Here is a 17,930-nt window from a genome sequence, read left to right as displayed (position 1 = left end):
AACAAGGATGAATTAGAAAGGCATGCAAAGTGTTGTGAGAGATTACAAAGTACAAATTGAAAAATTCATGGGAGAAGTTTGGGAATACCTTGTAGCAAACACAGTCCACTCAATTTTCAGAGCTTAATGAGAATTTCAGAATCAAATTTCAAATTACTATGTTTTTGTTTCAGTTTGGAAGGAATTTCCATGGCCACAGTTCACTGACTGTGCACTCAGCTGAGCTACTTGGAAGTAAAACTGCTGATCTTGCATGCGGATTAACCTAACCTACCACATGGCAAAAAATCTACAAGCTAGGCTCCAGCATTATGTGGACCGAGAACTTCCAGAAGTACAGGCAGGATTTCGAAGAGGCAGAGGAACTAGAGATGAAATAGCCAACATACGCTGGAGCATGGAGAAAGCTAGGGAGTTCCAGAAGAACATCTACTTCTACTTCATTGACTGTGCTAAAGCCTTTGATTGTGTGGAACACAACAAATTGTGGCAAGTTCTTAAAGAGATGGAAATACCAGAGCATCTTATTTGTCTCTTGAGAACCCTATATGCAGGTCAAGAAGCAACAGTGAGAACCGGGCATGGAATCACTGATTGGTTCAAAACTGAGAAAGGAGTTCGGCAAAGCCTTGCCTATTTAATTTGTATGCGGAGCACATCAAGAGAAAGGCAGGGTTAAATGAGTCACAAATTGGGATCAAGATTGCAGGGAGAAATATCAACAACCTCAGATATGCAGATGATACCACTCTGATGGCAGAAAGTGAAGAGGAACTAAAGAGCCTTTTGATGCGGGTGAAGGAGGATTGTGCAAAAGTTGGCTTGAAACTCAACATCAAGAAAACAAAGATCATGGCATCCGGCCATCTCAATTCCTGGCAAATAGTGACAGATTTTATTTTCATGGGCTCCAAGATCACTGCAGATGGGGACTGCAGCAAAGAAATGAAAAGATGCTTGCTCCTAGGGAGGAAAGCTATGGCAAATCTAGGCAGCATCCTAAAAAGCAGAGACATCACCCTGCCAACGAAAGTGTGTCTAGTCAAGGCTATGGTCTTCCCAGTTGCAATGTATGGCTGTGAAAGTTGGACCATAAAGAAGGCCGAGTGTCAAAGAATTGAGGCTTTTGAACTCTGGTGCTGGAGAAAACTCTTGTGAGTCCCTTGGATTTCAAGGCAAACAAACCGGTCAATCCTAGAGGTGATCAGCCCTGACTGCTCCTTAGTAGGCCAGATCTTGAAGATGAAATTCAAATACTTTGGCCACTTCATGAGAAGGATGGACTCCCTGGAGAAGAGCCTAATGCTGGGAGCAATTGAGGGAGCAATTGAGGGCAAAATTGCTGGGAGCAGTTGAGGGCAAAAGAGAATCAGGTGGCTGGATGGAGTCACTGAAGCAGTCGGTGCAAATTTAATTGGACTTCGAGGCATGGTAGAGGACAGGAAGGCCTGGAGGATCATTGTCCATGGGGTTGCGATGGGTCAGACACGACTTCGCACCTAACAACACCACCACATGACATAATTTAGGAAATAGTTGGGTGTTTTATCTCCAAGGAAACATCCCAAGAGGAGCATCTTGTGTTCCTGGTTCAGTGCTGTTCCACACAACTGGGAACACTCCCAAATAAAACCAGATCCCTTTTCTTTTCGATGCTGCTCCATGTGTTGTAGGAAGGAAGGTTGCCAGCTTGCTCCTTATGAATTCAAAAACCATGAAAGAAGTTAGTCATCTGAACTTCTTGTCCCATCTTGCTTCTAACCCTGTTGCCCTATCCTTGCCCCTGCTGAGTACATCTGAACTGAACTGCTGCTTTCAGCAGCAGGTCAAGGAAGGTGGGTGGGCACAACGTCTGGCAGAACTGCAAAGCAAGAGATGCTATTCTGTGTATCCTCTCTATACTTTAGACCTTTCAAAGAAGTAGTCCTATTAGCACCTAACTCATCTCACTTCCACACCAGTGTCTATGAACTGTTAAGCCATTATTCTCCCCAGTCAGCTGGGGAGAAATAGATCATCATATGGGGCGTGTGCGTAGAAAATAGATCATCATATGGGGCATGTGCATAGTACAGCCAGGCAACCCAAAGTTTGTCTGGAAGCCAGGCAAGGGATATTCAGAGACGGTTTTCCATTGTCTGACTCCATATCATGACCTCTGGTGTTCCTTGGAGAAACTTCCACCCAAATCCTTGGAGGTCTCCCCTCCAAATCCAGGGTTGGCCATGTTTAGCTTCTAAGATCTGAAGGGATCGGGCTTGCTTGGGCTGTCCTGGAAACAGAATTAAACTCATGGTTCCACAAGGCATTGAATCAACACAAAAATTCCCCATGGGCCAGGTACATGTTCCATCACATTCTGCCAAGGTCCCTTGCTTTCCTGCCTCATTTCCTCCTAGCCCCTCCTTTTAAAGAGGCTTCTGCTTCTAAGTGTCTTAATTAATTGCTTCCTGTTAACTCATAAGTACACAGCCTCTGAATTGGCCCATAATTCATCAGTTCCTGCTCCTAAAGGGGGCTCTAATTGTTCTTTGCAGCCCAAAGAGAATTGTTCATTTTTTTTCATTTTTTTATTTCATGGTTGTAATTGCTTGGGCTGCAAAGAGTTATTTCAAGCCCCTCAAGAGCAGAACAGGGACTAGTTCATTAAGATGGGAGGTCAGGCCAGTCAGCAGGAAGTAACTAATTAGGTAGTTAGTGCTCAGACGCCTCTTTGCAAGAAAAATTAAAAAGACATTAGCCTGGACAGGCCTAGTGCTGTAGCTGAGTCATAAAATATGACCACAAGTGATCACTCAGATCAGTTACAAAACAGAAAAAAACTAAATATTCATCTGGAGGCAATGTTAAGTGATCAGGTTTTTATTTGTTTGTTTGTTTATTAACCTTCCTTTTATGCCACCACTGCTAGGTAGATATTTAGATCGACTTAGAGGACACTACTTTTTTTTCTGATCCTGTCCAAACCAACATATGATCAACAAGTAATGAAACCTCTTGTGTAGCCAAATGACTGGGATTTAGAGAGCAATCCTGTATAGAGTTACTACACCAAACTGGAATACCTCGGCATAGGATAATACTGTCAGTGTACTGATGGACATTATATCTGGATAGCCTTTAAACTTATAGTGTCAAGTTATAGAGCAGACAAGTGAGAATTTCAGGTCACAGGGGATGGTAAAGTGCAGGCTCTCCTAGATGGCTACGGAAAGTAGGAGAGAGTTGGTCTGGTGTAGTGGTTAAGAGTGTCAGACACTTTGGAAGACTCAGGTTCAAATCCCTAATTGTATCAGGGAAGCTCATTGGGTGATCTTGGGCAAGTCACATGCTCTCAGCCTAACTTACCTCACAAGGTTTCTGTGAGTATAAAACAGAAAAGAGGAGCATGCAATACTGTGGGTTCACATTGGGGAGAAAAGTAGGGTATAAATTAATGAAATAAATCTAATATTAAATAAATAAAAGAAGCATTTCAGCTGTATATGTGCTGAAATAGGTAAAATTGTTCCTAAATGCTGCCCTGGGCTGTCAGGTCAGATACTTCAGTTAGGATGATCATAGACATTGGACCAAAGTTAGCCTGACCTTTTTTCCAATCAAAAGCAAACCTATTATTTAAGCCCCTTTGTAATATTTAGAGGCATTGCTGCCACCATAGAATCTCAAGATATAGTAGCATATCCAAATCTGAGTGTGTTTCTGGAGACCTGCCAATTGTGCAATGCCACAGAGTATCTTAAAATATTTCTTGGGGAAGTTCATAGGTCAACAGGCTGTCTCTGCCTCGCTTTCCCTTCAAGAAGCTATATTGTATATGAATGTGTGATAGTGATATCTAGAATACAGTTGTACTAAAGGCTGGAAGATTCTTGGATAACGTTGAAATGCAGTAAATGCTGACCATACTGACATTTATGCTTTGAGGAAGTTTCAGATAAACTCTTCTTGTGAACATGAACAGATGTTGCCTACCCATCTAGGATTCCATTTTAGAGTAAGGGGAGGAAGGAGATGGTAGGGAGAAGGGAAAAAGAAACAACAGGCAAGGAGTAAAAATACATGATCTAGAACCACCCAGGGAAGTGTAGGCGTTTAAACATGATAGCCCTTTGGCAAGTTCAATTTTTTTTCCAAGGTGTTTAAAGAAAACCAATTACCTCAGTGATGACACTTAATTCGCCAAGATTTTGCCTGCAGGAGATTTTTACTGCTGAGTTATAAACTTCAACAACTATAGATTACAATAGACCTGAAAGACATTGCATGGCAGCAGTTCTGACAGAACGACCATGATTGCCCTGGCATAGAAATACTCATTAGAAAGGAGGCAAACAGAACAGTACATTGTCCAATACGATGAACTGTAACAATGCATGAAGGGAACTTTGTTGTTCTTCCTCTTCACTTGTACTTAGGGGTGGGGGGCTTAATACTCCTGGAAGGAAAGCTCCTCCCCAGAGACCTGACCACTGAGTTAACACTTTGCACTGGCTTAATCACCCCTGAACTCACTTCAGCCTCTGACTAATTGATAGAGTCAATGGATGAATCAGAGGCTGAAAGTGAACTGTTAGTCTGTTGCCTTTGGACAAGGGAGACCCAAGTTCAAATCCACACCAAGTAACTTTGCTTAAATGTATTTAAAAGATCATATTTTGGCCCAGAGAATTTGGATAGTCAAAGGGATTGTGAAAAGATAAAATCATATTCACAGTCCAAAATGAATCAAATAGAGAAGCAGCCAAGGGAGAATATTTTAACCACTCGATAAAGCCAGAGAAATGGGGCCACAGTGGAAAAGGCGGGATGCCCCTGTGGATCCCATCATGGTGAAAAGTAGAATGGGCAGCTGGGCTTCACCCATTGCCTACAAAATTCACTGGGTCACTCCCTCCATTTTGCCTACTTCACAGGATTGGTGTGGCTAGGAAAGGGTATAACTTTATGTAAGCTTCCTAAATTCCCTAGAGTTTCTGGTAGGGGCTCATGGGAATTGTAGTCCATGGACATCTGGAGGATCACAGATTGACTATCCCTGCTCTAGAGGAAGGGTAAGATACAAAGGTAATTAACAGCTCCTATGAATTGATGTTGGCTAGTCTCTTGTGTCTCCAAAGATGCAAGATTGTTACCTATTGTCCCTTCCCAGTCCACATTTTGCCCAAGCCACACAGCAGCCACTGAAAAGCCATTCCCTGGAAGTTTGTGTTTCTAGAAGACACACTGTTGGAAGGGTGAGCAGAGTGGTGCTTCCTTTATTTAGTCAGTAGTCACTTCCTTCCAGGGCCGCCCCACTTAGCTGTCCATCGACAGCAACAGCAATATGGAGCCAGCTCATGGAGCGGGTTTTTTTTTAAATAGCCACTCCGCCAATATGGTAACATAGTCATTAGGCTTAGGAATTACCAGGTTCCCAATTGCCTCTGTCCTCTAAGGACGCTTTATGGCTCACAGTAATTGCTGCCGTAGAGCCAAATTTTCGCAAATGAGGCAACAAACCTGTTTCTTGACTGCACCACTTCAGACTGTATTAGGAAGTTCACGTGCTTGAAGGCTGCTCCACGCATACCAGGACTTGTCTGAGGAAATGCAAATAGAAAGCTGACTCACCACCAATTCTACACACTTGGATCCACAAATAAACATGTTTGTTAGCTACATGTCTATGCAGCTTATGCCAACAGATTGGACAAGGCTATAATACCTGTCTGTTAACTGTGTCTTTGAAAATACTATCATCCCCTACAATCTACACCGATGATGCTCACTCAGTGGCTTGGAAGCCATCTGTGGCTCTTCTGAGCACTGTTCCACAGTAGGGTGCCCGGTTTGGTTTTTGGGGAAGTGAGCAAGCCTGTTATGCGGAGGGTCTTGTGACTGACAGGTGTTGTCCACCTTGGTACAACCTCTGCTAGATGAATGGATTAAGCAATGATACTGTTTAGGAATGAAAGTAAATGTGGACCTCTTGACTCATGGTAATCACAAACGTGTCTCTATGAGCCATGACACAATGACTGGTGCCCTACACACCAGCCCACCCCCCAAAATAGTTATTTATTTAGATACTTAGATCCTGCTTTTCTCCCCAATAAGGGCACAAAGCAGCTCCCAATGTCATTTTCCCCTCCTCTACAGAAACTCTCTGGGTCACCTTTGATTTTTGAGAGTGTGTGAAATAAACCCCAAAGAAGTTTTGAAGAATTGTTTGGGAAGGGGAATTGTAGCTCTATAGAAAAGCAAAACCTTAAAAGAGGTGGCCACATGATTTGCCCCCACAGTCACAGTTTATGTTGAGTGTTGTGTGAACAATATAAACAAGGTGCAGTAAGGGGAAAGGGAAAAGTCATCTGCAGCAGTTAACAGTAAGCTGTGCCTTATTTGGTAAGTTTAATGTGGCAGTGAGATGAGACACAAATGAACAACGAGGTGGGTGTTCATAAGCCGTCTCACTCCCGGCAGAGCTCCGTCAGGATCAGCTCCTCTGTGAGGGAAGTCCGCCAGGGCAAGGAGGTGTTTTGCAAGCTGGCAATCTGAATCTTCAGAGGGGTAAAGGGGAGGGAGACAGAACTGGCCAAAGGCTCCTGCAAATGACAGTGAATGTTGTCTTTTTCAGGGTAAATGACAAATGCCATTAGGAAAGTGATCAACATTTGAACTTTCCTTATTTTCAGTATCTATTTCATTCAAATCTAACACCTCATACATCTCAGTGACTGGTTTGCAATTCAAAACAAACTGCATTTGCATCAGCAGAGCAGCAGCCCTGAGCAGGGCAGCTGGCTGAGGAGCCACTGCTGAGCCTCACTCATCATTTACTGGGTTGCTTGGATTATTTATGCCCCAGTCATCAGGCGTAGGCCAGGCACCGTTTACAATCAACTATATTTAAGAATTTGTGCTGCTGGTATGCCTGCATGGTTGGTGGCATTTAGCATGCTGACCTATGCTGTGAAGTGACTGGGTCACTTGGTGTCGTGGTTAGGAGCGCCGACTTCTAATCTGGTGAGCCATGGTTGATCCCTTTCTCCCCCACATGCAGCCAGCTGGGTGACCTTCGGCTTGCCACAGCACTGATAAAGCTGTTCAGACCGAGCAGTGATATCAGGGCTCTCTCAGCCTCACCCACCCCACAGGGTGATTGTTGTTGGGAGAGGAAAGGGAAGGCGACTGTAAGCTGCTTTGAGACTCCTTCAGGTAGAGAAAAGCAGCATATAAGAACCAACTCGTCTTCTTCTTCATACTACAGTTCCTAGATAGCAGTGTGAGACTGCATCAGTCCAATTCATACAAATGAACACACTTGAATTTGAGATAGATTTTTCAGGTCTCGGTACAAAAATTCCTGGAGATAGGTCAGTGGACCCTGGGGAGAGCAGGGTTTGGGGAGGGGAGTGGAAGGACCTCATCAGGGTATAATGCAGCCCTTCCAAAGCAGTCATTTTCTCTAGGACAAGAGTGGCCAGGTTATGGCTCTCCAGATGTGAATGGACTACAAGTACCATGAGCTCCTGCCAGTGCTGCCAGTGACTCATGGTAATTGTAGTCCATTCACATCTGGAGAGCCACAGTTTGGCCACCCCTGTTCTAGGGGAACTGATCTCTTTAGTTGCCCAGATCCTGCTGGGGAACCAAGGACAGCAACTCTGGTGAAAATTGAATCCCCGTGCACCCACTAGGTGTGTTGGGCCAGTTATTGGGAAATGTTTCTAATTTGGACTTCTTAAATATAGCATTACAAGAGCCTCTTGTGGCGCAGAGTGGTAAGGCAGCAGACATGCAGTCTGAAGCTCTGCCCATGAGGCTGGGAGTCCAATCCCAGCAGCCGGCTCAAGGTTGACTCAGCCTTCCATCCTTCCGAGGTGGGTAAAATGAGTACCCAGCTTGCTGGGGGGTAAACGGTAATGACTGGGGAAGGCACTGGCAAACCACCCCATATTGAGTCTGCCATGAAAACGCTAGAGGGCGTCACCCCAAGGGTCAAACATGACTCAGTGCTTGCACAGGGGATACCTTTACCTTTACCTTTTAAAATATAGCATTAGCCAAAATATGTGCACTAAATATTTGCAATCCAAACCCAATAAACATTGTGTCGGCCAAGCAAAATAGGTAAGGTTAGAATAGAGAGACAAGCTGTGCAGCTTCCCCCTCCACACACACACACACAGCAGAATTGAAACACCTGTTTTATAAAACTGACTAGGGGTACTGCATGGGTGCCGGTGGGGCCGGGGGTCTTGGAGGGCTCCTTGCGGGCCCCCCCACCATAGCATCCCCACCGCCCCCTCTCCTCAGCCCTCCTCCCCCCGATGTCCCGACTTCAGCGCGGCGAGAGGAGCAGGCCCGGCATGTCTCCGACATGGCCGGTCTGCTGTTTTTGCCGTGGCAAAGCCTTTCTGCCCCTACCCCCCTACCCCTCAGCCTCGGCGCGGCGAAAGGAGAAGGCCCGATGCATCTCCAACGCACCGGGCCTACTCTTCTCGCTGCGCCGATGCCTTCCCCCCCTGAGGTCCCGGCTTTGGCATGGCGAAAGGAGCAGGCCCACTGCCACCCCCTTGCCGCCACCCCCTTCCCCGCCCAAGGTCCCGGGCTCGCCGCCGGGAAAGAAGCAGGACCGCTGCATCGGTCCTTTCCTGGCAGTGAAGCCTCTTCCCCCGGCCCCCTCACCCCAGCGTCCAGGACGGGCCAATTGTCCCCGGACAGACACTTGGCCCTGGACAGACACTCAGACAGGCCAATTGGGAGCCACTTTGCGGCTCCCAATTGGTCCCTCTGAGTTTTTATCACGGACTCATCCCGCCCCTTTCTCCTCCCACCTAGGCCTTACTGCTTTATTTTTACCATTCCACAGGAGCGGTTTACAGATTATTTTAAACATGGAGCAAGAGATGGAACAGGGATAGGGAAAGTTGGCGTATTGGCAATCCAATTGGATTGTTTTGAGCTTCATGAACCAAGTGTAATGAGAACATCAGGGGCAATTGAACATACCTGATTAGCAGTCAGCACCTTGTAGGGAAGGCAGAGGCCTCCTCCCCACCCCCACTTTCAACTCAGATGTGTTTATTACTAAGTAGCCCCTCTAATGCTGCCTAACTTGTGGGTTGTTCAGCCAGAATGACTTGCATAGGCAGCAAGACATCTGTTACGAACCATCTCTGCCTATCAAAAGAAGAAGGCTTGTATTCCACTCAGAAAGTAAGCATTGGCCTGTGTTAACACCACGATAGCTATTCCAAAACATTGTTTTATAATGTAACTTTAGTCACTGTTCTTGTAACAAAACTCCTTAGACTTTGTCATGCTGTACATCTGGAATGAGTGAAATGCTTTGTTAGACAAGGAGTTTTTTTTCCTTACTCAAAAAGAATAAATATTTCATCGTTCATTTAAACAAAAAAAAAATATTTAAAATATTCTATAGGTCTACCATATAAGAAGGGTGTTTAGTGCTATGCCAAGTGTTCCCATTTGGAAAAAGTTGGAAAACCTCTCAGACTTTTCATGCTATACATGCTTAACCATTCCCTTAAGTAGCATTGTATGCATTCTAAAGAAAAAATGTCTCTCAGGATTTTCTTTTCCAATTTTTCTATTGCCCTCAGGGAAAATATCAGAGAAAGCCCTTATTTAATTTTCCTTCTTTTTTGGGGGGCGACTCTGCTTGTCCTGCTGGCAAGGTCTGAGCTGAGTACTTTCAGCAGCACTAGCTTGCAGTGTGGCTGGCTTTCTCCTCAACCGTTTCCCTGTCTAAATTGGAACGGGTCCTTAAGCTGTTACAGATCTTTTGCTGAATTAAGAAGCCTGCTGGATAAGATCGGAGTGAAACAAGAAGCCTAAATGCAAATGAGTGACAGAGCAAGGAACTTTTGGAGCTACCATTAGTTCAGACTTTCAGTCAACCATGTTGTCAACCTGCCTGTCATGTTGATGTTCTCCTTGTTTGGGTGCTGGAAAGCCAAATGAATCTACCAGGTTTCCACAAGGGGACTGGTATGATCTCTCAATCTCTTCTTCCTCCAGGAAATGTTACCCAAAATTAACCTAGGATAGAAAACAAATGCCTGTCATCTTTAATTATGAAATTATTCCTTTGACATTGTCTGTTTTGATCCATATTCCCAACTCTCTCTTAGTATGCAAGTAATAACCATAATTACAAACAATCTGTCTCTCTTAGAACCCACAGGTTGCAACATTTAATGGCTGGTGCTTTCAAATGTGCTTATGTTGTTTATTTTAGGGATCTGTTGAAGGGTACACATTTAATTGCTTCATGGAGCAACAAGTTTACTTTTGCGGTTAAAGGTGCATAGCAAACATGTCAGATTATGCATTAAGGAGTAAAAGAAATTGTGTAGTAGTAAAAGAAAGATACATGTCCCTGTTTGGATATGGAGCAGAATAATAGCACCTCACCATCAGGATGGAATACATTTACTCCCCAATGTTCTCCTCTGTAATATTCATATTGACTATTCACAAGGGGAGTGCAATCAGACATAAACTAATCCAAATCGTATACACCCTATATTTAAAATGTAGGGATGTATTGCATCCAAATGTAAAATTGGATGGCATTTAGAGGGAACAAGCAGGGGCTGGGCAAGTACTTGTGGGAGGTTTCTCAATTTCCATTTCCACACCATGTCCTCTTTCCCATCTCTGAAATCCCCCCTAGCTTCTCCCCTTTTCCTGTTTCCCACTCTCATTCCCATCCACCAGCCAACCTACCTTTATCAGCCCCCTTCAGCTTTTCCTCTTTCTCTCCCACCAGCAACCCCTCCCTGGGAAAACTATGGCTTAGTTGTATAGTGTGGAACCCACAAAGAGTTGTGGAGCCACCTCACTTTCTTCGGTATTCCCCTTCCTCACACTATTTCCACATTTTCCTCTTTCTAGCAGTATCCCTATCCCCACCCTCTCTTGCTTGCTTCTCTCTCCCCAGCCCACCAACCATCCTCCCTTTTATCTGCTTCACCATCTTGAGCTAAATTTATTTTGCATTTTCTTCATTCTAACTGCCTTTTTTCTTCATTCTACCTGCCTTTTCCCACAATTGAAATCCAAAGCAGCTTATATCATTCTCCTCCCCTCCATTTTGTCCTCACAACAACTTTGTGAAGGAGATCAGACAAAGAGGTCACCCAGGGAGCTTCCAAGGTAATGTGGGGATTCAAAGTTGAGTATCCCAGGTCTTTGTCTGAAACTGTAACCACCACATCATACTGACTTTTGTGGGGTGACTGCTGTTGAACAGCCAGTTGTGGATGAGCCACACAAGTTGTGTGGTGGCACAACTTGGTCCCAGTCCTGGACCCAATTTTCATTCAAAGGCCCCAAAAGCCCCCACCATTCACTGACAAACATCAGAGTTTGAAGGCACAGTGGTTGTCACTGTTGTGATTACCTAGCAACCCTCAGAATAGTCCCTGAAGGACATTAATTTATTTAAGTGACAGGCTCTGCTTTTATTATTTGGGTGAAGGGGGATAATCTCAGTATTCCTTTTTCAATTTCTGATTTTACTGCAAGCCTGGGACTTTTTCAGATTTGTTGAAAGATCTTTCTTGTCTCTTCATGGCTCCAGATTCCACAAATGGCTCCAGTATCCACAAATTTGACCAGATTGGAACCTAGATGTATTAATGATTGAGAAAGTATATTAACCCTCAGTATTATAGAGCCTCGCTGATTGTGTGAAAGGGGCAATGGGAAAGTGAAATTAGACAATGGAAGTCACAGGCAGGCTAACCAACCAGCAGGATACATATTGGTACCACTTCCAGGGAGGATTATGTATTTCTGGGCACACTATTTCTGTACTGTTATTGTAGTGTTAGGGACTGCTTTTGGAAGTCTATTTAAAAATGAGCTGACTATCATTTCCCTGCCAATGTTTGCTTTCTTGAATCGGCAAATGCATGCTTCTGGGCTCACTCTGCAGCACTACCTGCAGCTATTCTTGTTGTCACCTTCCCTCACTTCTGTGGCCTGCTGCATGCTTCTTTTGGGGTGTTACATTCCTTTCTGTGGCTGACGTACAAGTGAAAAATAAAACTGACTATCTTTCTTTCTTTCTTTCTTTCTTTCTTTCTTTCTTTCTTTCTTTCTTTCTTTCTTTGCCTGAAAATTGGTAGGATTGGTCCTTTGGACAAGGGGTATAACTCCTAAGAATATAATTCAAGTTGAATAAAAGACAAAAGTTAAAAATGGATACATATTGTATCCTTATATGCCTTGTATGATAGAGATGCCTATATTATATTTGCTTATATAATAAAGTTTATTTCCTCTTTGTTTTTTGGGTATGAGATATACTTGAGAGTTTCAATTCTGTGGGATGGAAAGCAAAAACACTGCTGCCTCAAATATATATGATAGATGGCATGATAGATGTTGTTGGGAAATATTTCCCTGCTGCCAGTTAATAACTGTTTGATCTCAGGCACTTGCCAAAAACTAAACAATCAAAGAGATTTTAAGATCTATAGTTGTTGCACGTGAACACTGAATGAGGTAAATATTCACACACCAAATGTGGGGTTTTATTAAATTTTAATTTCAGGGAAACTATATGGTTTGGCCTCAACATAAATATTTGTTTCATCATACCTGCCTTCCTTCTCTGCTAGGTTATGGGCATGGCAGGGAGGTCACTTTGCAAGCAACATATTATCAATTGATCTTGTAAAAGGAGAAGACTCAGTATACAATAATCCATAATACAAAAAAGTACATCAGAGATTGCTGTTTGTTGGCTTCATTGCAAAGTGAACTAAGTAGTTTTCCCTACTAACACAAGGGATAGGAAGTAAAAATAATGCATTTGCCCTGCAGCAACAGGTACACACCATTTGTTTGTTTGTTTGTTTGTTAATTTACCATTCCCCGTCCAAGCCAGCTCATGGTGGTTTACACTAAAACCCTAGTAAAATAACAATTATATTTTATATAATTATAAATTATATAATTATAAAATTCCTGGCAGCATAATCCATCTTACCTCCCTTCCAGCCCACCAGTGGGCCAAAAATGCCTTCCCCCTACACTCCTTTCAGGGGGAGGAGGTACCTCCTGTCCTAGATGTACTGGATATCCTGAGGAGGGACCCCAGAACCTCCATGGCCTGGCCTCAACCCAATACCTAGTGGAAGAGCTCCATCTTGCAGAACTGCACCAGTTCCATCAAGGCCCTCATCTCATACCACCAGGTCAGGGAAAGATCACATATCTGGGAAAGAGGTCAAGCTATCTGACAGTGCAGTCCTAAGAAGAATCACACTCTTCATCTACAATTATTTTTTGTTGTACCCTTCATCTACATTTATTGAATGGACTTAGAAGGGTGTACCTCTGCTTAGAAGGGTGTAACTTGGCCCTACTAGAACTGTGAAGATTTTGGAGGAACATGGGAGGACATAATATTCTTCTATTATAATGAGCACTTCTTTTCCATTTTTCCAGTTAAAAATGGAAATGTTGGTGGAGCACTGAAAAACAAATTCCAGAGACATCCATTTGACATCCATTTGACACGAGTGAAATGCATGTAATGAGCATTTTTAATGAGCTTCATTCAAAATGTATAGTATGAAATATTTTTAATGCAAGACTATAGCATTAAATAATTATAATTACTGTATATGCTGTGGAAATATATAATATTTCCAACTCTGTTAATTGTTTAGAATCTGATTAAAATACCATATTCTCTGTGAAATGGACTAGGAGGTAGATCGATTAATTGATGAGCAGAAGTAGCGAAGCACTGTACGTTTTTAATAATTAAAAGTTAAGTTAAAAATAACTGTGATTTTTAAAATGATATACGAGTGACACCTGTTGTAAATCACCTTGAGCCTGCATATGGAGAGGGGCAGTACATCTCATTAATAATAATAATAATAATAATAATAATAATAATAATAATAATAATAATAATAATAATAATAATAATAATAATAATAATAATACATGTGACTAATTTTGTGCACAATTGATGTGTTCTAACATATACACTTATACTATAGTTTTTTCAACGTTATAAAGTGTAACTTGACATCCAAATATGCTCCTAGTCCTTACTGTTTGAACCTCTTTCCATTGGAGTAACACATTCCTTTTGTTTAATACTAAATGGGTTTCTGTTTTTAACTTTTTTCTTTTTCCACCACATGACAAAAATTATCTGGTCTTGCTCCTCTCGTACAGTGTATACTTGCAGTTTTGCTTATAGAAATCTAGGGCATTTTTATTTTGACATTTCTTAAATACATCAAATAGTACATTTTATATGCCAAGTTATAAATAATACAATTAAAGTCCTGTAAGTAAAAATTGCATACATTGTCATTTCCAAAAAAATATCAATTAAAATAAAAAAATGTTAAAATCTTCAAATTTTCTACCATTATCATCTCCAGGCTATCTGTGTCCTGCATATCGTAAATGCTATCACTCTTTCTTAAATTTTTAGGAAACTAGTTTTAATGAGCAAAAAATTTTTCCAATGCCTCTCAAGGGGAACAGGGTTAGATCCTGTTCCTACTAGCCTTTTAGCTACCTCCAACAAAGCAACTTACAGTTATGCTTGCCCAATGCATGGGATGGGATAGGGTAGAATCATGATTTACCTGATCCACGTGTTAAAAGATCAAATAATAAAAGATCAAATAATTCTGTCTAATAATGGTAGTTTATGGAGGCTTTGAGGTTGTAGGTGGGTTTTTTTAATAATTAAAAAAGATGTTTCAAAGTCACACTTTTACAAAAGACGTGTCTCTCAGATCTTCTCAGATTATTCCCATTTATTGTTTCCCCAAGTCCCTAGGTTGATGAAATATTACAGAATAATAAGCTTCCCGTGAATCAACCCAAATTCTACTTATCATAGAAGCATAATTGCAGAATAAAATTCATTATTTTCATTTTCATCATGCTATATGTGTGTGTGTGTGTGTGTGTTCTATTCAGTGAATGAATGTGTTGCTTGACTCACACAGGTGTTTTTGCCTTTCTGACAGTATACTCTGCAATCCTGGAATAAAAGATCCAGGCTGAATGTTTGTTCACATTTCTAACAGAACTGGGTTTTACTTTTATTATGAGCTTCTTCTCATATTGGTCTGTTCATAAACTCAATGGGAAGGAAAGCAGCAAAAACTGGAGTGGACTGTGATCTGATCATTCTAGCCCATATCTGGTGTTTGGAGCAATCTTACCATGACTGCTAGCCATGCACTAGAAGTCTCATGTTAAGTGATCCGTTGTGAACAAAGGAACTCTTCCATTTACATGCAAACAAGCAGGGTTTTGTTTTGGTTGTTTGTTGACATGTCTTGGGTAAACGCCACCAAATTATACAGAGGGGAAAATTGTTTCTTAATGGAATGTTATTTCAGTATTTCTCAAAAGGACATCATTTGCTTATTGAACATAATGTGTCCCTTTACATTCTTGGGCATGACCACTAATGATTTTAATGATACCATCACAAATGGTCTCCAAGGCTCCCTCCCAGTGCTTTCCTTAATTATTACTTAATTATGTTAGTGGTCAAATTGTTTTCCTATAAAATGCATACCAGGAAGATGAGCAAAGATCCCATCAAAGAAGCAAAATGTAATTTTTAACTAAACACATGGGCACCATTTGCCTCAAAGCTTTCTTGTGTGCAGTAGTCCTCCTGGATCCATCAAGGGAGCTTGCACAAAATAAGCTGTCATTCAGAGACAATAATTTAGCTGTTCTAGGTTTTGATAGCACCATGGCATTGAGTATAAAACCCAAACCTACATTTGTTCAACCAAACCAAATGACATCCTTGCTGCACACAGAGGGGGAAAGAAACAACATCTACCAATGTCCCCAGACATGAAAGCCTTGTGAGGTTGTTCAGGCTGAGCGAGAGTGGCTGGCTTAAAGTCACCCAGCTAATTTCATGACAGAGTGAGGATTTGAGCTCCCCCACCCAGGTCTGATGTTCCAACAATTGCCTCAGGCTGGTTCTCCAAGACAATGCAGGGAAGCTCCAGGGGTATCAGACTCTCCAAAGTGCTTTGTCAATCAAAGCCCTGTTTGGATACAGTAGAAATGGGGGGGGGGGAGAGAGAGAGAGAGAGAGAGTCACTGGTGCCTTGGCAGAAATCAAATTCTGGACCGTTTCTATTGTGCTTTCTCTCTCTCTGTGCATGCACAAATTGCTTGCTCACAAGCACACACCAGTCTGTTTACTCATTGGAGCCAATCTGCAGCCAGCTCTTGATGAGGCAAGTTTATCAATGCCATCAACACTTATTTGCCCTCTGAACAAGCCTGGGAAGGAGGAAGGGGGGGGGGGGTCCTTCTCATCCCTTCGGCCTCTGCCTTTCAGCTGGCTGAAGGCTCCTGCTGTTGGGAAGCGACTGTTGCACTCGATGGTTTTTCACCTGATCCACCCAAGTGCTCGCATGTCGCTGCAATTCGAAGTCATGCACGGCTTGTCGGTCGGTTGGCTTGGCGGACTTCAATAGGACTTATTCCCCAGCTTATACCTGCCCATTTCACAGTGTAAGAAGTTTACCTTCTCTCACTCTTTCTCTCTTCCCCGTTCTCTCTCTCTCTCTCTCTCTCTCTCTCTCTCTCTCTCTCTCTCTCTCTCTCAATATATCCGATTCTTTAAAAAGAGATGCCGATCGTTCTTTCCGACCCCTCGGGCGAGACGATGAATTCCCAAAGAACGGCTTGCCAAAAACCTGCTGAGGCTAGAATTTTTTGCTGTGGTTCTTGTTCCCCCGATCAGGGAAAGGGAGGCGGCCTTGAAGCTTCCGGGCACTGGGTCAGTTTGGTTGCTCGCGGAGAGCCCCGACCCTCAAATCACCCCCGTGGGCTCCAAAAGAGCTCGGGACGCACTCGCACAAACAACCACCAACCAACGCGAGCTGCTGGGAAAAAGGGAGACAAAAATAGACCGCCCGGGTGAACGGATCGACGGAGGCTTCCCTCGCCCGGCGAGCGTGGTGGAGGCAGCCGGATCCCCCCGCGAGGGAGGCATGTCCCTTCTTTAGCCTTAGTCCAGGCTCGCCGTGCGGAAATCTCACCTGGGCTCCGTCCGCCCCCGCCGCTGCGCCGCTGCCCCCTGCGGCTGCCAGCCGAGGCGCTCGCAAGGCGATCCGGTGGATCTCCATAAAATCCATCGCTAGGGGAGCGGGCGCCTGAAAGAGCCCTCTGAAATGCTTGCGGGGTCTCCAGGGGGTCGGCAGGCAGGCACCCTCACAGCCAGCGAAGGCTTTCAGCTGCCGCAGCGGCAAAATGTACCGCAAAGTAAAGCAATTGAAGGATACGCGTTTCCCTGCAAGGGACTCTGGGAACTGAAGTTCTCCTCTTTTTTTAAGTGTGTGCATGGCGGGCGGGGGGGGGGTGTTGCAGAGCCGAAATGCCCCCAAATGTCTGGGGATAGTCCTTGAGCGAGAAACCGATTTAAAATGGGTATCGGCGTCCGATGTCAAACCGTTGCGGGAATCGGCTATTTGGGAGCGGATCACAGTCCCCTGCTGGGCTTGTGTGACTCCAGAGAAGTTCGCCTGATAAAATGTAGTTCTAGCTCCCTTCCGTAGATTTCTTAAAAGAGTCGTCGGTAGTCAAACTTTTAACCAAAGCAGGATCGATTTGACAAAAGCAGCCTTCTCTATACATAGACGCCCGGCCCTTTTACCACGTTGACCTGGAAACAGATTTACGGATTTGTTTCTGATAGGATTGAAAGTACCTTGGACCTGGAACTACTCCGTTTGAATTCCTGAATAGCATGCCCGTGATAAAAGACGGGATGGCGGAGCGGGCAATTCGGAAGCCTTTCCCGGAGTCGGTGATTAGTGGTCAGAGCGGGGAAACGCAGAGACCCGAATTCAAATCCCTACTCGCGAAGCTTGACTCAGCCGCAC

General features: G+C 43.5%; 1 long non-coding RNA gene across 1 annotated transcript in view; it reads right to left on the bottom strand.

Moving 5' to 3' along the window:
• Nucleotides 1-17,346, bottom strand: part of LOC143832499 (uncharacterized) — a 133,180-nt gene extending 115,834 nt beyond the window's left edge. The window contains exons 1-3 of the long non-coding RNA XR_013229289.1: nt 17,088-17,346; nt 9,926-10,050; nt 5,503-5,582 (exon numbers count right to left, since the gene is read on the bottom strand). This is a non-coding gene — a long non-coding RNA (uncharacterized LOC143832499). The remainder of the gene's footprint in view (nt 1-5,502; nt 5,583-9,925; nt 10,051-17,087) is intronic.
• Between the last annotated feature and the right edge of the window lie 584 nt (nt 17,347-17,930).

Source organism: Paroedura picta, chromosome 3 (assembly GCF_049243985.1).
Source record: "Paroedura picta isolate Pp20150507F chromosome 3, Ppicta_v3.0, whole genome shotgun sequence".
In the NCBI taxonomy this organism is placed as follows: Eukaryota; Metazoa; Chordata; class Lepidosauria; order Squamata; family Gekkonidae; genus Paroedura; species Paroedura picta.
Note: the sequence above shows the minus strand (reverse complement) of the source record. Positions and strands in the feature narration are given on the sequence as shown.